This window comes from Zootoca vivipara, chromosome 2, assembly GCF_963506605.1.
Source record: "Zootoca vivipara chromosome 2, rZooViv1.1, whole genome shotgun sequence".
Taxonomy (NCBI): Eukaryota; Metazoa; Chordata; class Lepidosauria; order Squamata; family Lacertidae; genus Zootoca; species Zootoca vivipara.
The window spans coordinates 56,279,587-56,296,095 of NC_083277.1; the positions used below are offsets into that span (position 1 = coordinate 56,279,587).

At 42.3% G+C, this 16,509-nt stretch overlaps 1 protein-coding gene across 7 annotated transcripts in view; it reads left to right on the top strand.

The window, feature by feature from the left end:
• The first annotated feature begins 1,488 nt into the window (after positions 1–1,488).
• IP6K1 (inositol hexakisphosphate kinase 1) overlaps positions 1,489–16,509 on the top strand; it is a 30,261-nt gene continuing 15,240 nt past the window's right edge. For 2 of the 7 annotated variants that reach the window (XM_035105915.2, XM_035105921.2), the window contains exon 1: positions 1,489–1,629. The gene's annotated coding sequence lies outside the window, so the exon portion shown is untranslated. Of the gene's footprint in view, positions 1,630–1,677; positions 5,980–7,279; positions 7,397–16,509 lie in introns of those variants that run through there. The other 5 variants (XM_035105916.2, XM_035105918.2, XM_035105919.2 and 2 more) reach the window with 5 other exon arrangements.

Here is a 16,509-nt window from a genome sequence, read left to right on the forward strand (position 1 = left end):
ATCTCAAAGACTAACTACGCTATTGCGGCATACGCTTTCATGGAACAGTGCCTACTTTGTCAAATATGTGAAAAACACTTGGCAAGTGAATGTAGATGCAATTGCAACAGCAAAGATGCCCATAATTTCAGAATGTTTTCATTTGAATGGGACCCAAATTCTGGCATCCCAAATTCTAGTATCACAGACCCTCCAAGTGTCCCTATTTTCCAGGGACATCCCTGATTTAGAAAAGTTGTCTGGTTTTCTGATTTGATCCCAGAATGTCCCACTTTATGTGTGGTACAGCACAGGACAAATGCCAGTTCCCTTGGCCTGAAAAGCAAGATGAGTGCCGCACCTCATGGTCGCCTTTGAGTGGACTTAACCATCCAGGGGTCCTTTATCTTTGTAAAGTAAGAGCATGGAGCATATGGGTACCTTAATACTGACCTCAAGTAATAATACCAGCAGTTCATATCATTAAAGGCTTCCTCAGTCTTATCTTTGTCTGACTTAGCAACAACTAATCAGTGAGAAGGTGGGTGTAGCTGTCCTTGGACAAAGGGATTAAATTCTGCAGTGCTGGAGCAAAGCAGATTTTAAAAAGTTTGAAGGAGGCGTCACTTCCTATTATAAAAGTACATGTATATTTTTCCTCTTTTTTCCTCTTTTAGTCAAACAGGGTTTGCAGGTTTTTCAAATAATATCAAAACCTGCACAACCAGAGGCAGAGGTGCAACACACAGACACACCTTGAGCAATAAGTTTTATTTTAAATGACCATCTGCCTCCATTCTAAATAATTCCAGACATGAACGGAAATTTGTAAAAATAAAAAATGATAATAAAGCAATCCTGCAAAGCGGGGATTGGGGCACTCTCTGGGGCAAACAAATTAAGCGTTCTAGAAATTAAGTGTGGCGAATTTTTTTCCCAGATGTGGAAGTGTGGAAGGATGGGGTGTGTGAAAAATATTGGGTGTTAACACACTTGCTGCAAGCTTCCTGGTAAGGTAAGGGCAGAGGGCAGGCCTTCAATCACATTCCGGATAAGAGCAGACTTAGTAGAATAGCAAAAGCGTGTGTTAACTGATAAAGGTGGAATGAGAACTATTTCAGCGGCAGGGGTCAGAAACTAAGTTATACCGTAGAAAGGTAATCTAGGAACCACTTTCCATGGAAAGAGCAGAGGTCAGGTCCTGAAAAAGCTGCCTCAAGGTGGAGGTAGAGATTAGCAGTGAAAGGCTTCTTCAATTGGTTGATAGGCCATGACTTGTTAGCCAATAGACAATCGCCCCTCCACAAGGGGATGGTTGCGTCACGTTTGCGCAGCGTGCGTCGGAAAACTGAAGACGGGGGTTCCAGCCGAAGGAGGCGTGGAGAATTAAGAAGAGTGACGATTACACCATCCAATCAGAATGAGGAACAGCGCAACGCCAGGAACACATCGGTACGTGATTGGATTATCCTCCTAGGAAGGCGGACCTTGGACAACACGGTTGCTATGACGGCAGAATGCCCACCTTCCCGGCGCCGCCATCTTGTTGTTGATTCGAACCGTAGGGAGCGGGTGAGGGCAGTGTTTGAAGCCGGCCTGGGGGGACCGAGTAGCAGCGCCCCCCGGCCGGGCAGGGAGAAGTTTCCCTTGGTAAGTGTCGGTCTCGGAAGCGGGGTTTGTGCGCGGGAGGGGAAGGGAAGGGGAAGGAAGGGCACCTCTCTTCCTCTCTCGGCTCGGATCTGAATGAGCGTCGGGAGGGGGAAGAGGAGGCCGGTCTGGTGGGGGAGAAAGAAGGAGCTCGGTCGGGGGCTGAGGTGAGGCATCGGCGCGTGAGAAGAGAGACCCGGCTCCCTGGTGGGTGTGGTGGGTCTATAAGGGCTTCTGGGGCTGCCCCCCGAGGGAGGGATCCGGCGCAGGTGTCTCTCTTTGCGGGGGGGGGGGGAAGGGTGTTACAAAATGGGAAGTGGAGGCGGCTCTCCTGCTAGGCAGCCCGGTCTGCCGGTCGTCTTCCTTCTCGGCGGGCTTATGGGCTGCCGCTTCTGCATGTTCCTCCCCGATGGAGACGGGTCGCCAGGTTGGCTTCGTTCAACCGTCAGTTTTGGAAGCGGCCTTTCCGGTGAATACACGGAGCGTTACTCCTCTTACTGGTGACATCATTAGACAATTTGGGGGGGGTGTAGCTTGGAGACAGTAGCTGCTGCACGAGAAATTGGGAGGGAGGGGGCTTCGCTCAAGCCGTTTTTCTCTTCCTCCCCCTCCTCTGCCTGGGAAAAAAGCCTTTAACGAGGTGACAGGTTGAATCCCAGAGGTCACCATGTCCGTTGGGAAATGGTGTTGGTTTTCAACAGAAGGCGACTGCTTGGCACCCTGGACCTAAGTAAGTATGTTGGCCCCAATCCAGGGAACTCTGGGAGTAGCAGAAGGCTCTGTAGGCAGTAAGTATCCAACAACTGACTTTGATGGATCGTGGTTAACATAGAACCACATGTAGGGAATTGTGCTGGAACTGGACAAGTAATAACTTTGCATTTTAATATTTTCTCTCTTCCCACCACTCAAATCTTGTTCTAATACAGGGTTTGGTAATCTCAGTCCCAGAGACTGAATGTGGCCCTTCAGACCTCTGTGACTGGCCCTTGGGACTCTCCCCCAGGCCCTCTCTCAAAGCTGCAGCACACACTGACTCTGCTCTGCACACTCCTCAAGGGCTTTTGCCTGACAAGAATGTGTCTTTGAGCTGTGACTATGCCTTTTGCTTGCCTGGGTGGAGAGATGGGGGTAATGTGTAGAAACTTTTGACTCTTGTGTGGCTCACATGTAGCCTACTATATAAAAGTAAAAACTACTTGGAGTCTTTTCAGTAGTAGCCCCTTCACACTTGTAGAATGCTCTCCCTAGGGAGACACAACTGGCATCGTCTTTATTTTGGGGCACAAGGCAAATACATTTTCTCTTTAGCTGGGCACTTGGCCCTTCATTTGAAGGCAGTGTCTGAAATACCCCTAGCACCAGGTGTGTTTTGTGACTAGCATTGGTCCAGTTGCGACCATGTGGAGATCTCTAGATAGCAGGTTGGCGACTGACATCTCCATCTGTCTGGCCTCTCCAGCTTTCTTAAGCAGGTAAGCCAAAGATCTTATTTACTGCATTCATATCCCACCTTTTCCTCCAAGGACTACATGGTTCACCCCCTCCTCAGTTAATCCCTGCCCATGTGAGGTAGGTTAAGAGACAGTGACAAACTTCAAGGTTACCCAGTGAGCTACATGACTGAGTGGGGATTTATACCCTGATCTCCCAGGACCTAGTCCAACACCCTGACTGCTACACCACACTGACTTCCTAGAGTACTTCTGCTATGGGGCAGCTATATAAATTAAGTAGGTACATAAATAAGGGGAAAGCAAAATGTTACTTAGAGAAGGATCTGGAATATTTTCCTTGAAGATTGAATTGGTTTTATTCTGAATTAGTTACAGGTAGGTAGCCGTGTTGGTCTGACGTAGTCGAAACAAAATTTAAAAATTCCTTCCAGCAGCACCTTAAAGACCAACTAAAAATTTAGTTGGTCTTTAAGATGCTGCTGGAAGGAATTTTTTATTTTGTTATTCTGAATTGTTTTATCTGTTGTTTCCAAGTGTTATAAACTGCTTTGAGAATTTTTTCATTAAAGTAGAAAGTGTTAGAAATGAAATGAATTGTAATAATAATAAATTTCACTGGGGGAGAAATGGTGCCTAGAAATTCTGTTGTGGCGACCGTAACCTAGGTTTAAGGTGCCATTTGGCGATTAACTTATATATTTGAGTTTATAACATTGTTTGAAGGATGGTGTTGTGGTGGGATCTGTTAGTCCCTATCTGCTTCATCTATGTAGCTGTGCAGTTAGATTTTTATTGGATGTTATTAATTGGTTTCAATGTAAGTCTATTGGGATCCTTCCATAAAAAGAGTAACTAATAACTATGACAAATAAATTACGCCACCAACTTTTGTCACTAGCCCCTCCCACTCCTGGCATATGGGCCCTGGAAGGTTGTCTATGAGGGAATGCAGGCTTTGGTATGAAGGTTCCCAGTCTCAATTCTAGTATATTAGTATTTTCTCACTTGATATAACATTTGTTGTTTGTACTTAACATACGTAGTAGCATGAGCCATAATTCAAAATGTTGGTGCAGGGGAGCTTGCACAGTATAGGTGACAGTTAAGTTATGTGGTTTTGCATACTCCAACCCTCTTGTATAGCCTTTAAGTTAATGCTTAGTTTTCTTACAGGAGGAAGTCAGTTCGCCTAAAATCAGCTGATGAAATTTGTTTTACAAGCAAGAAAATGCCTACAGCGGAACCTATTTATAACTAGCTGTGTGTGTTAAATTTGCAGAGATACATGCATTCAGTAAATGATTATGTCAGGAATCAAAGTTAAGATGATTGAAAGTATATTTCACTAAAATTACACCATGCTGCTTGACAGATCGCTGCAGCTCAGTCAGTAGAGCATGAGATACTTAATCTCAGAGTTGTGGGTTTGAGCCCCATGTTGAACAAAATATTTCTACATTACAGGGGTTGGACTAGATGATCCTCAGGGTTCCTTTCAACTCTACAATTTCATGATTCTATTATTTCTTTTAAGGTAACCTTTGCAGCCCAAGGACCATAGTTATTAACCACGATCTGCAGTTTTTAGTGCAGATTTTATTCATCCTCAAAACTCATTTTAATTAGGTTAGGTTGATGACTTGGCAAAGAATTTAGTTTTCAGCAATATGAGTGCTTTTCATCAACTTGGATTTGGTATGAAGGTTACACTCAGACTTTTTGGATACAAACCAGCCATTGTAACGTAAGATGAATGCTCTGCATGGAGTTGTCTTTAGTGACTAACCAGTACATTGGTTTTCAACCAGTGTGCCGTGGCACCCTGAGGTATCTTGAATGATGGTCAGGGGTGCTGCGGGCAACACTGGCCTCTGTCCTTCTTTCCTTCCCTCCCTCCTCTGATGCCCTCTCACATCTGCCTCCCAAAGGCTTGCACGGCTGTTCGTTGCAGCAGCCCTGGCTACAAGCTCCCTAGGTGAATGGTGGGGCAGTGTGAGGAGGCTCCTCTCTTTGGGGCAGGAGGGCAGCTCAGAGACCAGGGTCAGCAGCAGCTGCTGCTGCTGCTGCTGCTGCTGCCTAAAGGACTCCCAAGGAGAGGGGAGAGGAAGTTCAGGGAACACTCCACAAGGGACGGTGTTTGAAAAAAGGGTGAGAGGCTGTCTGCTCTGCAGGCAAGGGGTGACAAAACTGGGCTCCTGAGCCCCACAGGGCAGGAAGAATGTAACTAGTCAAGGGAGCCATGGACTGAAAAAGGTTGAAAACCTCTGAACTAGTATATCCCTGTTTTTGATGGGATGGAAAACTGGTAGCATTATATGTAGGTGCTTCTGCAGCCACAGCACCATTTTCTAAGTGGATTTCAAGGTGCTGGTTCAAATCTACATACTAAATGGGTAGGGCACATGCAAAACAGGCTGCCAGAACCCATGTGTTCTATCACAATGGGTTAGCCAATGTCAACTTCCTTTGACATGCAAATAGCAACCTGTCAGAATTGTGGTGGGCAAAGGAAGAGTTAAATGCCTCTCCATGGTCCTTAGGTAGTTTAGGTTCCTCTGTGGCTGCCCTTCATGTAAAAAACAAAACAAAACAAAACCCACTCATGCATGTTAACCATCTTATTTTGTTTATCTCTGGTATCATTTAAAAACGCTTCTCATTGTTAATATCCATGTGTCATATTGGAACAAAAAATGAGCATTAAAGGCTGGTATTGTTGCTCCTTCACAAATTTGAATTCTTGAAAATTTATCAGAGCCAGAGAACATATTTCAGGAGTGTACACTTTTGGCTGGCTATGGAAAGTGGTGGGAATTATCATTTTCTGTTTTTATCCAAGGTGCATCTTAATTGCATTTTCCTGAGATACTAAAGCAGACATCCACGCTTCTTACCGGTAATATATTGATAAACTTCTCAAGCCTATGTGATGGAATGAGCTATAAATTAATCATTGGTGTTTTAGTAGGTCAGATGAAAGGTGAATCTTTTTGTAGTTAGGTACCCTGTGAGTGAAATGTGAGGCAGAAATTTGAGTATAATTGAGTTCTTGTTGACATTAAATTATCTGTGCTTGGCTCTAAGCTTTGGTTCCTACCTGTACAGCATCCCTAAATTTTGTTAAAGCTGCATCCAAGCCTAAACTATCTTAAGCTTCATCTTGCTTATGTACATATCCATTGTTGTGTGTTTTGCTTTCATTATACATATATATGCCTGAAAGGGTCTGAAGTAGTGCAGAAGTGACTTTGCTTACATAATTGGCCACAACAGTAATTCAGTCATAGTCTCTGCCTAGGTGATGGAACTTCTGTCAAGTGTTTGAACTCTGTAATTGGTACAGAATATGGGAGCCAAAATTCTGACTGGCATGTCTCATCTTGTTGATATTTTATCAATTATAAAAGAGTTCCACTGCCTAGCTGTTTGCTTCTTAGCTGAATTCAAGGCATGAGTACTTATGTATAGAATCCATAACTGCTAATTTTAGTCTGTTTTGAGATTAATCTATTGCTTTTGTTTTTTATTTGTTTTTAATTGAATTTTGTTTTTATTGTTTGAATACCATAATAAAGGGTGGTTCTCAAATATTTTTAAAAATAAGCATAAATTATAAGGGTGTATAGAACAGGGGTCCCCAGACTATGGCCTGGGGGTCGGATACGCCCCGAAGGGCTCATTTATCCGGCCCGCTGCCCACTCTTACTGGTGTGGCGCAGTGCGGCTGCCCACTTCTGGGTCCCAGGAGCACCGGAAATAGCTTGTGCGCATGCGCAAGCGTAATTTTCGGCGCACTTCCACGTTGGAGGAGGCCCATGCGCTTGCGCACAAGTTATTCCAGTGTGGTGTAGTGGTTAAGAGCGGTAGACTCGTAATCTGGGAAGCCGGGTTCGCGTCTCCGCTCCTCCACATGCAGCTGCTGGGTGACCTTGGGCTAGTCACAGTTCTCTGAAGTCTCTCAGCCCCACCCACCTCACAGGGTGTCTGTTGTGGGGGAGGAGGGGAAAGGAGATTGTTAGCCGCTTTGAGACTCCTTCGGGTAGTGATAAAGCGGGATATCAAATCCAAACTCCTCTTCTTCTTCCTTCTTCCTTTTACGTTTTATTGTAATTTTATTGATGTCAGCCGCCCTGAGCCTGGCTCTCACTGGGGAGGGTGGGGTGTAAATAAAAAATTATTATTATTATTATTTCCAGTGCTCCTGCGACCCGGAAGTGCGCCAGAAATAGTGTGTGCACACGTGTATGGGCGTGTGCTCCCCTGCCCTCCGGCCCGCTGTGCGATCGGCGCTGCAGGCACCAGCCTAAAGTGCGGTAGGTTTGGGGACCCCTGTTATAGAAGTTTGCAGTAACTTTCTAGTGTTTGAACTTCTTAATGAAGATCCATTGGAGGCTGTTTTCTGGAGGCAGTGCAGACAAGATATTGTTATTGGGAAGATAATTGGTGCCAGATAAACGTGGATACCTCATTGTGTTTATGTTGGGTTTTTCTTTTTGCAGTTTTCTTTTTAAAAATTGTAAACTGCCCTTGAACTGACTTGTAAGATAGGATAAATCTTAATTAAAATTAACATGAATTCTTAGGCTGCTCCCTCTGTTTTCCTAACAGTGTGGCAAATACAGAATTTACTGGCTGTTGACCACAGCGTGCATTTGTTGATAATATTTGAGTAAAATGTATAAAATTTGCTCTCAGATATCTACTCAGTGCAAGGCTCTTGAAGTGCCTATATCTCTTCTTGGTGTACATGAAGCTACAATCCTGTGCACACCTGTCTTTGGGTAAAGCCTATTAGGTAGCATTTAATGATGTGTTAAGTGAGGTATGGGGGCATATGATGAGTTCCACATGAGAAGTGAGACTCCCCACTCCTCCCCTTGTGTGCCCCCCATCAGCGTTTGAAACTCCGATTGTTCTAGGTATGTTTTGTAACAGGGAATTACATTAGTGCAAGCAGTTCTGAGCAAGCAGTACTGTGCCTAGACATTCCGTTGTTGTGCCCATAACCTAGGTTTAAGGTACCATTATCTCCTAGCTTTCACATCTCAGTTTTTACACTGCCCCCATGTACCTCTTAAATCTGTTCTGGGTTTTTTCCCCAACCCTCCGAAGTTGCATAGCGCAAGCAGCTCCCATTCTGTGCATGCAACATCTTAGTTGAATCCCACTTATTGAATACAGTGAGGACCCATCTCTGGGCAACTATGTCTAGAATTGGGCTGAATGTTATCTGACAGCAAGCCTCTCTCCATTTGAAAATTTGTAACATGGCGCCATTTCTGAAAAACAAAAGTTCTATTGGAAAGCTTTCTCAAAATATTGTTACTGAGCTTCTTTATGGAAGGATCTAAGCTTTTAATCCATCATCACCCCAGAAGAGTAGGAGCAGAATCTATACTTAGAGTATTGTTTGGACTGCAGGATGGAAATTTACTGAAAATTATTGCAAATTAGTGTTCTGGATAAGCCTGTACTCATTGAAGATTGTGAAACTTGTGGACTCCTTGCCTCTTCTTCCTTCCATTGCTTCCCTTCCATTAATCTGGCACAATATATGTAATTTAGGAATCTTATAAAAAGTGATTATTATGCACAGTGTTTTGAGACACATTTCTGTGGAAAACAAGAGCAGTAGAAAATTGTTTCATTTCCTGTTAGGAGTTATGCCAAGTCACTAGCATGGCCCTTTGGCAAAATTTGAGTCTTCCTGCACAATGGCTTTGCTATGTCATGGCTCAAAGGCTGTTGTATAAATATGATGCATTGTGACTACCATAAGGACAACTTCTGCTCATGCTTGCAAAGAGACCAGACCTCTGAAATATTACTGGTTCTTGACTAGTTTAGGAATAAGAAAATACAAATGTTATATGTGAGGGGTGGGAGCAGGGCAGAGGGGAGAATAAGAGCACAGGAGTTTCCATAACTGTAACTGGAAGTGTAAGTTTTATAGATCCCCAGAATTGGAATCTCCTAAAAGAAAAAAATAGGTTCCAGTTTGAACAGGTGTTTGACCGGTGTCAGTTTTCTGTCTGCGGTTGTGGTGTGATTTGAGAGGTGATCCATGCTCCTTTTTAAAAAAAATTGCTGCCACGTATTGTAGAAGTGCATGGTAGGGATGGCTGTCAGAAACTTTTCCAGTAGGAAAGAGACAAGAGATAGAAAAAGTGGGGTATCACATGTGGCAGTTGGTTTTTTTAAGGCAAAGAGAAATTGAAACCATACACACAGCAAACATAGCTTTTGTTTCTCCAGCTTAAATGGGCAACAGCATCTTGGTGACCAAGCCCTGGAGCAGTTGCAATTTGCCCCTTGCTTCTTTGTTTTTAGCAAGAATAAGTATGCCAAATTCCACAGGAATTATTATTATTATTATTATTATTATTATTATTATTATTATTATTATTTATACCCCGACCATCTGGCTGGGTTTCCCCAGCCATTCTGTATGTTGTACAGTTATCTCTGAAAAGAAAATACTTCCAAGCACTGCCTCGAATTATAATTATATTGACATACTAACATTAGTAATTTTGATAAAGCTTTAATTAGCCATTGAAGTAGTGCATCAGGTGCCACTGCCATCAGTCCACACACTCATCTTACTGTAGTGATGTTAAGCTGCTCTAGCCATGATAGGCCAGAGCTGACACTTTCTCCAGTAGGAGAAGGGTAGCATCTGTGCAGGTAACATGGATATCTGAAAGGCAGTACCTCACTGAGGCATTCATGCTCTCTGGTACAGTACCTTCAAACTAGGGGACATAGTGCTGTACTGCCAGGTTCCATGTTGATGAAAGCAGCTAGGCTGGGACAGGCAACAGGGATAGCGCAGTAAATAAGTGGGGGCAAATCGGTAATGAAGAGAGACTGGATAAATTTTTTTTTGCTTATCTGTGTGCTGTGGGAGGGAGAAAGCAGATACTGTCTCAGGCAAGCAGGTGAGTGGTAAGAAGACTGTGTTATCTGTGCTCAGGTGCCTGTTCCTTCAGTGTAAAGGTAAAGGGACCCCTGACCATTAGGTCCAGTTGTGACCGACTCTGGGGTTGCGGTGCTCATCTCGCGTTATTGACCGAAGGAGCCGGCGTACAGCTTCTAGGTCATGTGGCCAGCATGACAAAGCCGCTTCTGGCGAACCAGAGCAGCACACGGAAAAGCCATTTTACCTTCCCGCTGTAGCAATATCTATTTATCTGCTTGCACTTTGATGTACTTTCGAACTGCTAAGTTGGCAGGAGCTGGGACTGAGCAACGGGAGCTCACCCCATCGCGGGGATTCGAACCGCCGACCTTCTGATCGGCAAGCCCTAGGCTCTGTGGTTTAACCCACAGTGCCACCCGCGTCCCGTTCCTTCAGTGTAGCTTGAGTCAAAATTCTAACAAGGGTTCTGTCTTGGGCACAGTCTTATTCAACATCTTTATCAATGACTTGGATGATGGGCTTGAGGGCATCCTGAGCAAGTTTGCAGACGACACCAAATTGGGAGGGGTGGCTAATACCCCAGAGGACAGGATCACACTTCAAAATGACCTTAACAGATTAGACAACTGGGCCAAAGCAAACAAGATGAATTTTAACAAGGGGAAATGTAAAGTACTACACTTGGGCATGTGAAAAGGATCTAGCAGTCTTGGTAGACCACAAACTTGACATGAGTCAACAGTGTGATGCAGCAGCTAAAAAAGCCAATGCAATTCTGGGCTGCATCAATAGGAGTATAGCATCTAGATCAAGGGAAGTAATAGTACCACTGTATTCTGCTGTGGTCAGACCTCACCTGGAGTACTGTGTACAGTTCTGGGCACCACAGTTCAAGAAGGATACTGACAAGCTGGAACGTGTCCAGAAGAGGGCAACCAAAATGGTCAAAGGTCTGGAAACGATGCCTTATGAGGAATGGCTTAGGGAGCTGGGTATGTTTAGCCTGGAGAAGAGAAAGTTAAGGGGTGATATGATAACCATGTTCAAATATATGAAAGGATGTCATATGGAGGAGGGAGAAAGATTGTTTTCTGCTGCTCCAGAGAAGCGGCCACGGAGCAATGGATTCAAACTACAAGAAAGAAGATTCCACCTAAACATTAGGAAGAACTTCCTAACAGTAAGAGCTGTTCAGCAGTGGAATTTGCTACCAAGGAGTGTGGTGGAGTCTCCTTCTTTGGAGGTCTTTAAGCGGAGGCTTGACAGGCATATGTCAGGAATGCTTTGATGGTGTTTCCTGCTTGGCAGGTGGTTGGACTGGATGGCCCTTGTGGTCTCTTCCAACTCTATGATTCTATGATTCTAACAAGTGATTCACTTGGAAAGAATAGTTATTGCCCCTGTTAAGTTACTGACTGCACAAATAATGCATTTCACCACTGGTGTCTTATTGATTGACACCAGTTTTATGCTAATATATCTTAAGTATGTGCCAACGGTAGTTGCTCTTTCTTTTGTGTTTTGCTTTACTCTAGTAAATGTGTACACCTATTGTATTGTGCCCAGTGAAGCTTCTGAGCTTCACTTTAGAAGCAAAAGCTTTAGAAGCGAAAGCACAGAATGTTAGTTATTCAGGGAATGAAACAGTTTGCGCTTCAGTTCCTTTGAGGGAATTGTCAATATGGCTGTAGTTACAAACTTTACAAGGGAGAGACTGAGTTCTTGGGATGTAGAGGCTAGATTTAAGAATGATGGTGATCAGGGAATGGATTGAGAAAGAGGAACCTGCAGGAAGAGCCAGGTTGCTATGTTAGATGAGATTGGGACCCGAGACAAGAAGGGATTAATCAGAGAGACCACTCCAAAGAAACTACTCAGCATTTAAGGCCAGGAGACACTCTGTGCTGTTAAGGGAGAGAGGAGCATTAGGTCAAGACACACGGTGGTTAAAAGAAGTGGTTGCTGTAGCATTGTAACATGGCAACCCTAAGTGGGCAGCATGTGCCTGAAAGTCATGAATGAATGAATTTCATATTGATTTGGACTAACCAGCCAGTTCTTTGGTTGCAGTCTTTCTGCTTTTGCACTTTATTTGTGGCAAAACCTTGGCACAAACAGTGCCTGCACCACAGAGAACAGGGCTGTGCTACAGTGTGCAGGGCAGGTGGGATGAGTCGCTTGAAGTGTGCTTTGTATTATACTTTCTTTTACAGGCATCCCCAAACTTGGCCCTCCATCTGTTTTGGGACTACAACTCCCATCATCCCTGACTACTGATCCTGTTAGCTAGGGATGATGGGAGTTGTAGTCCCAAAACAGATGGAGGGCTGAGTTTGGGGGTGCCTGTTCCTTTAGAATAAAAGCAAAACTATGGCTCCAAAGAATCTACTTGTTAGCAGACTTCTGAGCAACCTGCAGTAAACTGACTTGTTATTGTAGACTAGTTTATTACCACAAAATATATCCACACTCTTGAGAGAATTATTATTATTATTATTATTATTATTTATACCCTGCCCATCTGGTCTAGTAGTAGACCAGAAATTTAATGCTTTACAAAGTCTATATAGCTGTTATTAACTTGAAATGCAAGAGAAATGGATTAAAGAAGTAAGCACTAGAAGAAGAGCAGCAATCACTTAAACGGTGAATTGCACTGTCATTTCTGCTGTTGGGTTTTCTTCATGTTTGGCCTTGAAGTAAAAAAGAGAGAGTACTGGTGGTCTTCTGAAATTCTTTGTAGTAGTTTCTGCAGCTGTGGTGAATTTTTTTTCTTTTTTAAAATCAAATTTGTAAATGCTTTGTAAATTACAAAGATTGCTGTAGAGATCCATACATTGTCAATTGACATGTGGTGTGTCTGTAGTGAAAGGGGTGCTTGGAAAAAAATGCAGCTTAAGGACTTGGTGTGTAGTGTTCTTCCACCAATAAGATGATGTTTGAATATTGGGATTCTGACTGCTCTGCTGGATTTAACTACCGTAACTGAAATACGAGACACTTATCTGTTCCATTACCTCTCTTGAGCCAGAGTCTCCAAGCTTCTCATTTTATTATGCAGAACTGTGTTCTGTGTTTCAGATTGTATTGAAGTAGACCTTTAGGAACCATAGGATTGACAGATTGAATGGTCTTTGTTGGCTATACAATAAGTGACTGCTTTGAACATTATTTTTGCCATGAATGGTTGACAGTTTTATCTAGTCTATTCTTCAGTGTCCAGCATTTTCTGTCAGTTTTAATATTTGCAGGAAATACTGACTTCTAGACTTCATAACTTTCTTCTGCAGGAAATAAGAAACATAATCTTACATCTTTTCTGGGTTTCTAAAACTTAGTAAATACAGGAGGAAGATGTTTGCTGCTGCTTTGCATTTGGCTCCTGAAATTATTTTCTGAGACTGCCTCCTATAGCAGATTTCCACTTTTCTTCAGTATTAAACAACAAACAAACTTTGACTGGTGTATGAATTGAATCAAAATACCCTTGAAGTCTTTCTTCCTATTATTATGTGTCAGTGCTCTGTTACAAAGCTCTAAAATTAGGTTCACTCTTTGTTGTTGTTGTTTACTCGTTGAGTTGTTTCCGACTTCATGACCCAATGGACCAGAGCATGCCAGGCACTCCTGTCTTGCACTGCCTCCCGCAGTTTGGTCAAACTCATGTTCGTAGCTTCAAGAACACTGTCCAACCATCTCGTCCTCTGTCGTCCCCTTCTCCTTGTGTCCTCAATCTTTCCCAACATCAGGGTCTTTTCCAGGTAGTCTTCTCTTCTCATGAGGTGACCAAAGTATTGGAGCCCCAGCTTCACGATCTGTCTTTCCAGTGAGCACTCAGGGCTGATTTCCTTAAGAAATCAGCTGTTGGTGGATCACAATTATACTTCTATTCCACAATGGTATTTCTCCTAAATGTTCAAGCAGAGGGAAATCTCTCTTCAGTGTAAGCTAAGCATCACACCAGCTGTTACTGAATACAGGGTGATCTGACCTCTCTTTTATTTCATGAAAAGCTTTATACAGAATGTACACATTTAATACACATTAATATCATTTACACAGCTTTATACGTCAAATTACTTTCATTATGCTTATCTTACAATTTAACTGCCAACCCCAACCAGTTTCAAATGTTTCCTTGAAATCATTTCTTTGTCTTAGATACTGAATTATCAGGACTCAGCCGCTCAAATAACTTCTGTTTGATACTATATCTGTTGTAATTGGTCTACTGTAGTGGGGCATTGCTTTTCTGTGTTTACAAAGACCAATGTAGGTATTGTGATCATTAATTTTAAAATCTTTTTTCAATTGATACACAGCTCTTGATAAAATTAGCATATAGTCCACGGGCTGTAATTCTACTCTTAACTTAAATACAGTAGTTCATCATTTATTCCTAATGCTATCTTCTAGTATCTGGCGGTTGTTGGGGTTTTTTGCATATTCTCACCACATATGATAGAAGTCTCCGTTATAGCTCTTCCCAGATTTTTCAGGCTGCTAAACACCATTGTGAATTAATTTTCAATCAGTTTTCTTTATACCAGACTGTCACTGAGAAGTGTGAGCCTTTTGTATAAAGGCATGTCCCCATCTCCTCTGGGACTTCACTTTGTAGTTTCCTATTCCACTTCCCCTTGTGAACATTTCTATCCACTTTCTGAGTGTTTAGTGATTTCCCATAAAATTCAGTTGTTGTTTTTCATTTGCTAACACTAAATTTTCAAATTCTGTGTTTTCTTAAATAGTCTTTGAGGTAATATGCTGCAATTTTGTCCCTTTCGCGATCGTACTGTGGAGTGCTGGCAAAAGCTAATGGCGATTATAGTCCAAAATATCTGGAGAGTGCAAGGTTGAGGTGACTGGCATAGACAATGGGACCTTGGAGGAAAATTTGTTCTTCTTGCTTTAAGAAATGGTGAAAACTGTGTTTGACTGACAGCCTCACTTTCCTAACATCTTATGCTCTCTTCTTTTTTCTTTCCTCATCAGATGTTCTCCCTCTTTCCCCCCCCCCCAAACTCCAAATTCACCAGTTTCTAATCCATAACCTCCTTATCTCAGGTTTTAGATGATACCCGCTTAACACTTCATGTCTTCAGTTATGTTTAGATGTCAGGAGGAATGGGCTCTGTCAGCAGTTACCAATCATTTGTTGACAGCCTTATGATCCACTAAAGTAGAATTTGATCTCCTGTGACACATAAATACTTATAAACTGTTTCAACTGTAGTTGAGACAGTGTCGGTGCCAGGCTATTTTGCGCCCTAGGCAAGGCTAACAACTTGTACGTAAACCCCCCCCACACACCAATTGTTAACTTCAGTTTTCAAAAAAAACAGCGGGGGGGGGATGAAAAGCACAGAACTTGAAACTGCTAAATTTATTTTAAATTGCAAGAATAAGTAATACAACTATCTTTGATTATCTTTCTCAAATACAAAAAGTGTTTTAGCACACAAATCATTGAGAATAATTTTGTGAATTTAAATGTTAAAATTTTAAGTCTCTTAAAAGTTTCAATTTCAGGCATATCAAAACCTCATTGTGTGTGCCTTTTCCTCTGCAAAGTTTGTTACCAATTCCTTCAGGTCAAGTGCTGGAGATGCTTGGGCATGTTCAATTGATATAGTTGCCAAGCCATCTAGCTTCTTTTGCAATTTCTTTTGGTTTTTTGGTCTGTTTTGACACCACTAACCAGGCAGGCTAGTGTTTTCAGTAGCAAGTAGGTTTTCTGTTTAAAAGGAGGGGGGATGTGTAGCAGTCTGCAGAAAACTATAAATATATATATCTTCACAACTGGATCAGAAAGTTGAAGGGCTAATGGAAGTTTATCATTTCAACACTCAAACATTAACTCTCACTCAAAGTCTTATTGCCAAATAGTGAAAATAATTTTTGTACTACCTGTTATGAGCTACAAACAGTTACAAACACTTTAGACTGCTTATGTAAATGGTAAGTACTGAAACTATTAATCTGGGCGCTTAACTTGTAAACATAGATGTGAATTTATTGGCCAATGTTCATGTTGTCTTAATAGCCAAGGAATAGAAATACAGGGGTTCTTTTTGAGAGGGGATCATTTTTCTCTACCTATGCAACTTTGTAGATCTTATAAAATCAGAATAATTTAAGATGTATCTCTTTCTTCTCTCATACACAATAAACAGCATGAACTTCTCTTCCCCAAGCTTATCATACATTTTTGTGGCCTCATCAGATTGTTCAGGTACTGTTGCTTTGTGTGTTTCTTATTAAGCAATTCCCCCTCAAAATTCAGTTAACATTTGTCTGAAAGTAATAATTCACTGGAAAGCTCAGTTAAATGTCAGTCAAGAGAAGGGCCTAAAACTACAGCTCCATTTGACCCCCAACCCATTATTTTCGAACTTCTTCTGTGCATAGAAACGTGCAATTCTGGTGCACTTGGACTGATTCTTATGTAATGGATGTCACTGGAAATGCTTCAATATGATGAAGCATTTCACAGCTATAATA